Source organism: Delphinapterus leucas, chromosome 18 (assembly GCF_059928025.1).
Source record: "Delphinapterus leucas isolate spDelLeu-1000000601 "Yukka" chromosome 18, BTC_Dleu_Yukka2, whole genome shotgun sequence".
Lineage (NCBI taxonomy): Eukaryota > Metazoa > Chordata > Mammalia > Artiodactyla > Monodontidae > Delphinapterus > Delphinapterus leucas.
Window position 1 is genome coordinate 60,179,351 of NC_143146.1, and position 5,839 is coordinate 60,185,189.

Below are 5,839 nucleotides of genomic sequence, written 5' to 3' on the forward strand. Positions count from 1 at the left end.
GGACTGTGTGTTGTTTTTCCCACATAATAAAACCAAAGAGTAATTTGGTTCTTCATATCTTGAGATAATCCATGTTAAAGAAGAAACTATTTCTTAAAAATCCAGTTCTCTATATACAGTGGGTAAAGTTTTTAAAAAAAATAAAAAACTTTTAAAGTAACTACATTCTTCATGGATGCTATTAAAGTAACATCTAAGACTCAACCTTGAAAGATGCTGTTTAAACATTATAGAATAATGCTTTTGTATTTAATGGAAGGGCTGTCATTAAACCTGAACTTTCCAAGGAACATAAAGTGCTTTCTTGAGAACGTCTTCTCACAAATGGAGCATTTTGAGTTATAGTGGTGATTCTTACATTTCTAAGGTAGTTTCCTATCTGAAATAATTTAGAATCCACCCCTATTTAAAATATCTAAGAGTAATTTCACTGTAAATTCCTGAGACAAATTCCAATTCTGAATTTAAGAAGTCAGAATTTTTAAAGCATCACAAACCCATAAAGGATTTAGTCTAGGAACCAGTTCTGGTCTAACAAGAATATTATTTGATTCCTGGCTCTTGGTTTCTTTTCAGTAATACTGTAAAAGCTTCAGGCTGGCTAGTCAGGTATTGAGAGATTGAGGATTTGTTTTAGAAGAGAATTTATTCTAATAAAATGAGAATTGCTTTTCCTTACCTTCAGGGCTCTGAAATTTCATAGTTTTTATGGGCTGTGAACATTTAGGAGCACGTTATTAATTCATTCAGCAGATACTTACTGAGCATCCTTTATATGCCCGGGACATGGCATGAAGCACTGAAGGTATACCTGTGAAGAAGAAAGACAACGGCTGCCTTAGTGGAAACTCACAGTCTAGTGAAAGGGACTGATGAATAACCAACTAATTACAATACAGCTGTGATTGGTACTGTAATGGGGAAGAACGGGTCCAGGAGCTTTGGGAGCCTTTATGAGGGACAGTGAGATTTTTGGAATGTGAAGTACATGGGACCAGGTAGTAGAGGACCTTTTATGCCATCTTGAGGACTTCCTTCAATAGATCATGGACTGCTGTTGAAGATTTATATTTTGGAAGGTTGTATTTTAGTTTCTGTTTTCCTACGGATAATAGTAATGCTCTATTCGTTAGGACAGATGAACTGCTGTAACAATCCTAACATCTCAGTGACTTCAAACAGTAGGATTTTGTCTGTTTTCATCTTTACTTCAATGTGGCAAGAAGTCTCCCAGGGACTCACACTTGCTTATCTTGTAACAAAGCCAGCTTTGAATCCTCAAACTTGCCCTGGAAGGGGAGGAGCTAGAGTGCTAAATCCTGCAGGGGTTTATAGGCAGGCCTGAAAGGCACACATCACTTTTCCCCATTTCCATTGGCCAGAAGCTTCTCAGCCATATGGCCCCAAGCCATATGGGAGATGGGGAAATGTAGTCATTGGGTGTGTCCAGGAGGAGAACCAAAATGATCTGCTGAACACAAAACATTGTCTTTACCACAAATGGACAATCTGAATGAAATGAATGAATGAAAAAAACTCACGAGAAAATAAAGATCATCCATAATTCCATCACCCAGAAATAATCATAATAAGAAATTGAGTGTGTTTTTAAAACTGTATTATCTTACTACAATAGCAGCATACTCTTGACAGATTTGGAAAATATATAGAAACACAGGGAAAACAGAAATTATTCCCCCTACCAAGAGCTCACTGGATTTTTCGTTTTTGTTGTTATTTTGGTCTACGCACTTGACTTCTGTGTCTTTACTGTTTTACAGTCTTTTCCTCCACTTAATATAAGCACTTTACAGATCGTTGAAAATTCTACATTTTAAAGGCTGCATTATATTTATCGTGGATGTGCTGTAATCTTCTAATAAGTTCTCTCTTGTTGGACGTTTCAGTAATGTATGACATTTTTGCTATTAAAAATGCTGAGATGTATCCCTTATATAGAGTCAGTTGAATAGGGGTGCCCCTCTCACCCAAGCTTGGTCAGTCAGATGGTGCCCAGGAGTTTTGGAACTCCAACTGAGATTCTGGGTTATAGCCTTTGAACTCATGTGCCATGCCTGAGACTGCAGTCTTGGTGTGGGCATGGGCTTGGGAAAATCAGAAGGCAAAGGAAGTGAGTGAGAAGATGACATCATCAGGCAGGCACAGAGGACTGCCTGGTTTCCCGGTGGCTTAGGCGAGACTCAGCTGTACATGCGTCCCCGCCCTTGAGTTCTGTGCGGCACTCCATCTTGTGTATGTGTGTATTTACCTAAGATTGCTCTAATCCAGCTCCTTTCCAGGAACATTGTATCCCTATTGCATGGTTGAAAGAAGAGCACACAAGTCAGAAGATTAAAATCTTTGCAAGTTGTTAGGACTCTGATCGTGATCATTCATCGGTGACAGCAGTAAGACCCTGGCTCAAAAGGTGGAAGAAAATGAAACAATAAATGTGAGAGTGCTTTGTACAGGTCTGTTCAGTTGTTGGCAGTTATGCTTTTTGTGAACCATGATCTTATTTTTTAGTGCATATTTTTAAAATTTCTGCTTTTCCTGTATGCATTTTAGATTCTCAACACACATGTTAATAAGTGGGATGCAAAACCAAAACAAAACACAGTGTTCTAAATGGTATTTATCTCAAATAGCACAAGTGGGGTGTAGAATATAAAGAAACTTAAAGGCAGTTTAATAATGCTGTTAACGAAAAGCAAATGGATTATGGGGAGGAACAGGTCCAGATTCCACGTTTGAATGCGGTTATGTCATACTGGCTGAATCTATAACATTCCTCGAAGGGCACATTTAATAGTTTACTAGACACCCCCTCTCCACCTAGCGAAGAGTTTGTTGCCCAGAATTATGTAAATCCTACTCTGATGGACAACAATCTTTGCACATTTAACTCTTTGAGACTCAGTAAGGGCTTCATATGTATCTTTATAAAAAGGACACGGGACATGTCCTTTTTTTATAAGGACATGTTGTTGAATGTCTCGTCCAAAGTCAATGTTAGCTTTCCTCTCTCTGGGTCTTTCTCATTCATGTATTACATGAGGAAGAAGCATGGTTTAGTCTCAGCTCTCTCACTATTTATCACTGTTAGGCTTTTATCTTATTGAGAAAATATTAATCACAATTTAAGATTTAAAAATATATATATATACTGTAGCCTTTATTCAGTGTGGACTCTTAATCCTTCTAGCCTTCTATTGCAGATTGGTCCTGAGAAGCAGATGGGTGGGAGTGGGCTCTTGGGAGCTCAGAACCCATTTCTAAGTGGCATAAAACAAGAGCGTCCTAACTCTCTCGTGTATATTTGTAAATAATTTGATGGGATTTCTATATTCAGTTTTAAGCTTATATTTGTGTTCACATTTTTATTGTAGAAGTCATATAATATAGAAATGTTGATAGTAAAAAGTGCCCCCTTTTTTCTGCCATGCTCTTCTCCAGTCCCATTCCCACCACTGTTAACAGTTCAATGTGTAGGGTAATTTTTAGATGACCTTATTCTTGCCCTAGTCAGTAAGAAGATGAAAACACCTTCCTCTGGTCAGATGATGATGAGGTCTTACGTGTGTTCCACTGGGAGTGTGTTCAAGAAGCCCAAGCCAGAAACCCCATCCTCTCCCCAGTCACCAAGTCCTCCACCTTCCAGCATCTTCCTGCTCTTCTGCAAACATGGCTTAACATCTCTTCAAAACACAAATTTGATGTTTTCTTTATAACACCCACGGCTTTAAAACACTCTCACAGCTTTCCCTGGCTCTTAGGATAAAGAGCAAATTACTTAATGCTGCATAATACAGCCCTAACCCACCTCTGCAGCCTCATCCTAACCGCACTCCCCTTTGCTCTTTGCAGCCTGTCACACTGGCTGCCTTCATTTAAGCTGCTGGCCCTGCCTAAAATAATTTTCTCCCTGCACCCCTTCCTCCCCACAAACAAAACATTTAGTTAATTCCTACTCATCCTTTATATCTCGGATTAAAAACTTTCTCAGAAAAAGCCACTATACCTCTTTAATTCCAATAACTTCCATGTTATTTTATTATGTCTCCCCGAAACCTTCCATTAGAGACTATTAGCAAAGCTTACCACTGTGTCCTCTCTAGTTGGTGTGTAATAGGTCTTAACATTAAATGAAGGAATAAACTAAATTCTTGGTCAACTAGCTAGAAAAAAAAAGTTTAACATCAACTTTATTAAAACCAAATTATTTTTGGCAGACAATCTTCTTCATTTGAATGGACAATTCAATTAACATTTATTGAATGAATGAGCTACATTTTGTGGATCAACTAATTCAGCTGGTGAGGGTTTTACTTGGAGGCTGTTTCATCCTGGCAGGCTCATTGTGCAAAGACATAGCCTTATTCTAAGTAAAATGTTCTGTGAGAGTCATATTAAAGTTTTTGCGTGACAGAAGTGGATGACTGATATATATCTCCTAATGTTTCAAACCAAACTTACGTCTTTGTCCATACTATGTCATTCCACTGAATTTGGGATCAGATGCTCTTCCACATTCAAAAGGATACCAACATTCTTTAGAGTCCCAGTGATTACCAAAAGGGGGTGATACTAACTTTAGAGACGTAGGAGGACTATTTGGTTGTCACAAGGATTGGGGACGCTATTTGTATTTCCTAGGTGAAGCCTAGGATGCTAAATGTCTTAAAAGCTGGGAGTCCTGCACAACAAAGTATTGCCCTGCCTAATTTGTCAATTATACCGCCGCTGGGAAGCATGGAAGGAGTCGCAGAAGAGGTTCCTGAATGCCAGAGATAAAGTTATCCATTAACACCTGACTAAATAGACCCATGCATGGTTTTCTATTTGGGCATGAATATGGCAGCTTCTTAGAACATTTCTTATAACAAACATATAATTAACCAAATACAAGTTTAGTAGCTGAACCCCACATATCTAGTTTTAACCAACTCCAGAGAACATGACACTTTAGTTAACCCTTAATTATCTGATATCCAACTCCTGTCACAAACCCAGCTGAGGCATCCAGGAAGGTAAGCTTATGAAATCTGAGAAGCAGTTATTTCTCAGGAATGAGTCTCTAGATTCTATCCTTGCAGCCAGTTGTCAGTCTAGAAAGCTACCTTGAATGCCTCCTTAACTCCCCATAGAAATGCCTTCATAGAACCATAACGATATTCTCTTGACTTTTGTTGAGGATCGATAGAAATAAAAATGAGCCAAAAATGTCTCTTCAACTTTTATAAAGGTTTTATTGAAAAAAATTGTAATATTTTTAATCTAAATATTCTTTAATGTTAGGAAAAAATTTTTCGCATACTTGCTGATATTAGATAATAGGGCTAAATTAATTATTTATTTCCCTTTTGCCTTGATTGCTGGGAAACTCAGAGCTCCCATTGTGCTCAATTAGATTAATTGCTTTTAGCCTAGGTTCTCCTGTAGTATATAACCCTTTCAGTAGTTGGCTCATGTTCTGTTGTGTATTTTATTTTTTATTTTCTATTTTTTTAACATCTTTATTGGAGTATAGTTGCTTTACCTGTTGTGTATTTTAGATCAAATTTCCATGCAATAAAATGTACATGTGTTTAATACAGTGAATTTTGACAATTTTGTATGTCTGGCTTAACAATCATCAGAGCAACTTCATTACCCCAGAGAGTTCGCTTGTACCCCTTTCCAGTCAATTTTTCCTCCATCTGCTGCAATTACTTTCTGATTTCTGTGACCATACATTAGTTTTTGGCTGTTCTTGAACTCTGCTTGAATGGAATCAGAATTTGTAATCTTTCAGTCTGGCTTTTTTCACTCAACATAACGTTTATGATATCCACATTGT